This window comes from Uranotaenia lowii, unplaced genomic scaffold, assembly GCF_029784155.1.
Source record: "Uranotaenia lowii strain MFRU-FL unplaced genomic scaffold, ASM2978415v1 HiC_scaffold_50, whole genome shotgun sequence".
NCBI classification, from domain to species: domain Eukaryota; kingdom Metazoa; phylum Arthropoda; class Insecta; order Diptera; family Culicidae; genus Uranotaenia; species Uranotaenia lowii.
Window position 1 is genome coordinate 36,366 of NW_026598423.1, and position 6,000 is coordinate 42,365.

A 6,000-nucleotide genomic window follows, 5' to 3' on the forward strand; every position below is an offset into this window, starting at 1 on the left:
TTCAACATAATACATAAATTCATGTTAAAATTTTCATATTATTTACTAGACAATGATCAACTAAAGTAAATTTGTTTCAATTTTCGAAATCAAACCAAAACAAATACCAGCTGTAATGGATTTTTGACAGCTTGATGTTTTCTGTTGACACTGCCGATTTCACGTACACCAACAAAGGTGGGTGCAAAACTCGATTCATGCTCGTTTTCAGCTTGGAAGGTGCAACACTTTCGGGTGGTGAAAACAAATACGGTATAAGATTCACATTTTTCCGAACACCCCAAGGAATATTTAAAGAAGGTAGTGCCAAGGCAGCCCTGCTTTAGTATTGGTACAGGCTGAGACGTCACAATCACGAAAAATCTGATAATTTACTAGGAAACTTTTCTTATTCGATGATAATTTGAAGAATCTGCTGTAAATTTTCCACTTTGAAAACATGTTATTGTAGAAGGATTCTTGCTCTTCGAGATGGTTGCAAAAAAATTTGCATTTTCGAATAATTTTTCTTTGAAAAAGACCATCGCAGTTTGAAAAAATGGTGGATGTTCACCAGCGATGGAAAAAAATCGCTTCTAGCGATAATTGAATACATACAAACCTCGTCTACGATGCATTGACATCGTTGCCTGTCGACGACACTCACATACTCCTCTCACAATTGCAAACAGACCTCTGTGAGAAACGAGTTACGAGTATCTCAAAATAGCACCATCTAAATACTATCCGTGTTGGTTCAGACTTTACGCTCTCCTTCTTACCATATTTCTCTTGTAGTGTGCGCTGACCACAAGATGTGGATCTCAAAGTGCACAGCTGGGTATAAAGAGTTTATCGGAAAATGTACATCTGACGAACAGAAGCGATCCTATCATAATCATTTCGTCAAAGATGATGATTTTTTTACTAATAAGCAGGGATGCCTAGAGCGACATTCATCAGTACGAAAACGACTGTCAAAATGGTCAGATTTCAACTTGCGACACATCAATTGAAAGCCCTGTACATTTAGTAAATTTATGGGAAAAGTGGTTCGGGGCCATCTCGTCCTGGCCACGGCTAATCTGGCCGGTTCCGGAATCCAAAAAATCAAAATGATCAGTTTTCAACTTGCGACACATGATTAGAAAGCTTTTGCCCTGTGCATAATGGGAATTGATAGGAAAAGTGGTTCGGGGCCATCTGGTCCTGGCCACGGCCAATCTGGACGGTTCCGGAATCCGAAAAATCGAAATGATCAGTTGTCAACTTGCGACACATCAATTGAAAGCTTTTGCCCTGCAATGGATGGGAATTGATAGAAAAAGTGGTTCGGAGCCATCTGGTCCTGGCCACGGCCAATCTGGCCGGTTCCGGAATCCAAAAAAAATCAAAATGAACAGATTAAACTTGCGACACATAAATTGAAAGCTCTTGCCCTGTACATGATGGGAATTTATGGGAAAAGTGGTTCGGGGCCATCTGGGCCTGGCCACGGTCAATCTGACCGGTTCCGGAATCCAAAAAATCAAAATGATCAGATTTGAACTTGCGACACATGAATAGAAAGCTCTTGAGTTTTGCATGGTTAATATATATATGGTAATATATGGTAAACCTGCCTGCGAAGTCTAATGAAACTACAGCTTAGCGATTTTACACTCGTATGCACTTTCGGAAGACTATAAATGTTTCAATGTATTTTATTAACTTCCCACAAATTTTAACTAAAATCAATAGAAATTGAGGCAGAATGCCTGCCAGACCACGTGTCTTTCGCTCAAATTTAGAATGCTGTTACCCTTTGAGAAAAGTTTCTGGTTCCCAAATTACAATAAGAATGCATAATTATATTGAATTTCGTCCTTTTCCAAGTTTAAAAGGTGCACCAATAATTGATTCGAAAAATTCAAGAAATTGAACTTCGTTGCCTACACGAAAGCGTTTTACCTAAAAGGATATAAAAAAGTTACAGAGGTTGTATATAAGAAACGACCGATAAGTTCACGTAGAATTACGACAGCCTGTCCTTTGTCAATGTGTTTTTCGTCTTAAATTAGCATTCTAGAATAAAGTATGTCGATTTTTTTTAAAGGAAATGATCTTCAAGGAAAATCAGTCTTCCCTAAATTGTCGATTTAATACCTATTAATGGTCTAAAACGACCCATATAGATAGAATGCAGCTTGCTCAACTGCATAACAAAAGGCGAATTAAATATAAGTATAAGCAGAAACAAAGCCGATGTCGTCGAAATGATTGCGCCCGGCAGTTATGCAAATAATGTTATCAACACACGAGCTTTGTATCAAACGCTTGCGAGAATAGCTTTCAATGACTGCTTTGATCTAAACGCTTGACTCAGTGCAAAAGTGCTCGAACTGTTTCGCCTCATGCGTCTCGTTGGAATCAGTATTATGTTTTCATTTCCCTTCAGATCACATTGCAATCGCTAACTTAAAATGTTGATTTTACCTAGGATTCCGGAGCAAGCGTTATATTAACCACGTTTTCGTTCCATCCAAGAATTATAAACGGTCCTTTTCAGGGCCAAAAATTTTCAGAGAGTTGTTCTTGATCTTTTTGAAATTTTAGAAGTCGTGTGCGTTGAGTGGGCGGAATGGATGGGTAGGTGGTGGTGTGCGATGGGTAGGTGGGGGTGTGCGATGGGTAGGTGGGGGTGTGCGATGGGCGGGTGGTGGTGTTCGATGAGCGGGTGGTGGTGTGCGATGGGTGGGTGATGGTGTGCGATGGGTGGGTGGTGGTGTGCGATGGGTTGGTGGTGGTGTTCGATGGGCGGGTGGTGGTGTGCGTTGGGTGGGTGGCATGTAACGGCTGGGCGGTGTGAGATGGATGTGTGGAGGTGTGCGATGGGTGGTGGTGGTGGTGGGGGTGGTGAGGTTTGGTAGGTAATTAGCGATGGGTGGGTGGTGTGTGATGGGTGGATTGTGAGCGACAGATGGGGATGGGAAGTATGAAGAGTGATGTGGGAAGAGGGTGGCGGTTGGCGGGTGATGTTCCATGAGAGGTTTTTTTTTGTGATGGGAGGTGTGTATGTGTGTGTGTGTGCGTGTGTGTGTGTGTGTGTGTGTGTGTGTGTGTGTGTGTGTGTGTGTGTGTGTGTGTGTGTGTGTGTGTGTGTGTGTGTGTGTGTGTGTGTGTGTGTGTGTGTGTGTGTGTGTGTGTGTGTGTGTGTGTGTGTGTGTGTGTGTGTGTGTGTGTGTGTGTGTGTGTGTGTGTGTGTGTGTGTGTGTGTGTTATGTGATGTCATCTTAGCTGTCACAATTTTTTTCCGGCGCGCTGTTGGCCATCTCTGATGCTGCACATGTGACAAGTTTGAGTTTCTTTTCACAAATGAAACAAACCGTCAGTCGACTCCTTCTTTTATAACTTTCGTTGGCTGGAAACAACAAAAATCATGAAGGGGTGGGGCTTTCAAGTTTTTTTTTCCATTTTCGAATAGCCAATCAACGTTAAGCAGGCTTGGTATGTCTTTTAAGAAAGATGTCTCTCAAAGAGGCGTTTTTCGTGACGCGAGATCCGTTCGCGGATTTCAATTTACCCCCCTATAGTGTTGCCGTAAGACGTAATTCTACGTCAAAAGTGTATTTTGAAAAGCGAAATTTTCGATAAGTTTTGCAATAGTAAATGATTTTTTTTCCAAAATATATAAAGTTTATTAAAACACAATGAACATGTTATAAAACATTTGATGTTTCAATTTTAACTTTCCATATAATAATTGTTCCATTATTATTCATGTGTCGCAAGTTAAAATCTAATCATTTTGATTTTTCGGAATCCGGAACTGGCCAGATTGGCCGTGGCCAAGACCAGATGGCCCCGAACCACTTTCGCTATCAATTCCTATCATGTACAGGTCAAGAGCTTTCTATTGATGTGTCGCAAGTAAAAATCTGATCATTTTAATTTTTGGATTCCGGAACCGGCCAGATTGGCCGTGGCCAGGACCAGATGGCCCCGAACCACTTTTTCTATCAATTCCCATCATGTTCAGGTCAAGAGCTTTCTATTCATGTGTCGCAAGTTAAAATCTGATCATTTTGATTTTTCGGATTCCGGAACTGGCCAGATTGGCCGTGGCCAGGACCAGATGGCCCCGAACCACTTTTCCTATCAATTCCCATCATGTTCAGGTCAAGAGCTTTCTATTCATGTGTCGCATCATGACATTTTTTTAAATTTTTCCATGACAGTTACGGAATCAAAAATTCAAAAATGTCATTCCGATTGTCAGAGGACCAACAGAATCTTCGACTGTCACAAGTCAAGAATTTTATCGACACTCATTCTCCGTGCAGCATTTCAGCTTGTGATTTGAGTACACATCGAGCAAAGAAAGTTACTCACTTGTCAGAGCTATATGTTGTCTAACAATGTATTCGTTATCTCCGAGTGACAACCGTACCAACATTTTGTTATGGATTGAGAGGAACCAAGTTTGTTCGCTACTTGTACAGATCGCGAAGTGTACAGTTCAGGATAAAACCTTTATCGCATCATATTCATTTCATTTCCATCGCTGATGTTCACCACTAAAATTTGCAAAACTTTAAAATTAGTTCAAAGTCTTCCATGAAAATGTTCAAGTCAGTGCAGTTTAAGCTCCTCATTACAATAAAGTGATAAAAACACAATTTTTTACACAAAACCACAATCTTTCATTGGCATTTCAGTAAACTGAGTTATCAATCATGAATTGATGTTAATTGCTCTACATAAGAATTGTATATGGTAAACCGGTTGGATTAAAATCATTACAATCAGTTGAACACTCAATATCTACCAGCTAGACCTTTTCGAAGCTGATATTTTTTTCATTTTTGCACGTTTTAGCTTCAAGGCGACTTTGCATTCATTAAAAAATTAAGAAAAAAAACATAATGCAATCTTCAAAGGACCAAAAAACTTCATACCATAGTGAAATAGAGGCCTTAAAACAAAATCAAAATGAAATTGGAATTTGATTTCGTTCTAAAACGTGTTTTCTTTGAAATTCCTACAAAAATCCTACATTCTCACATAAATTTTCGATACAATCGTTTTTGTGACATCACAAAAAAAAACCAATATGGCTCTCGACACCAGGGGTGTCAGGTGTCCTGATTTTTCAGGATTTGTCCTGATTTTCGAGAGGCTGTCCTGATTTTTCAAAATCACTAGAATTGTCCTGATTTTTTTAAAATGACCCTTAAAATGTCCTGATTTGTTCTGATTTTTACAAAATACCTAAACTATTACTTAATTTATTGTAAAATGATGAAAAAATCAAACAAATCATTAATTCCATAGTTTAACCTGTTTATCCGATGATGACCTTTGGTTCAAATGATATTTAAATAATGTTTTCAATATTAACTGAAGGCACCCAAAACTCTTCTAGCATTAGATGCATAATTTGAGGCGTCTTCAGAACATGTTTTTCGCCTTCAGTTATGCAATCCAAGCAGAGCTGCGTGTTATTTTCATCAATTTAGTGGTGTCCTGAAAAATCCTGATTTTTTTCATCGCAGTGTCCTGATTTTTGACAAAACCACCTGGCACCTCTGCTCGACACTACCTTATTTAAATATTCCTTGCGAACACCCAAAATAATCTGCACGTCGTGGCTACGTGAAAAACTACATAATTTTTAAATTGCGACCCAGAGATGGGTCTTGACTCAAACATTCAGTCAGCGAAACTTTTTTTTGTAGAGAAATGAATCCAACTTAGATGAAATTTCAGGGACTAGATAAGAGAAAATCGATGTTGAAAATCATGCGAAAAAAAAAATTCGCCTTGTCTCCCGGTAGGACTTGAACCCACATATTGCGCCTCTCCGGGGCCCATGTATTAACATTCTACTACAGGAGACCAACCTGGCGTATGAATATTATACTGGTTGAGTGTCGATGTCTATCGGAATGAAGGGAATAGTTCTCCCATGTGATCATAATCATTTTTCTTGGTCTATTTCTATTCCCATCATTTCATCTTACGGTAGTTGGAATCAAGTTT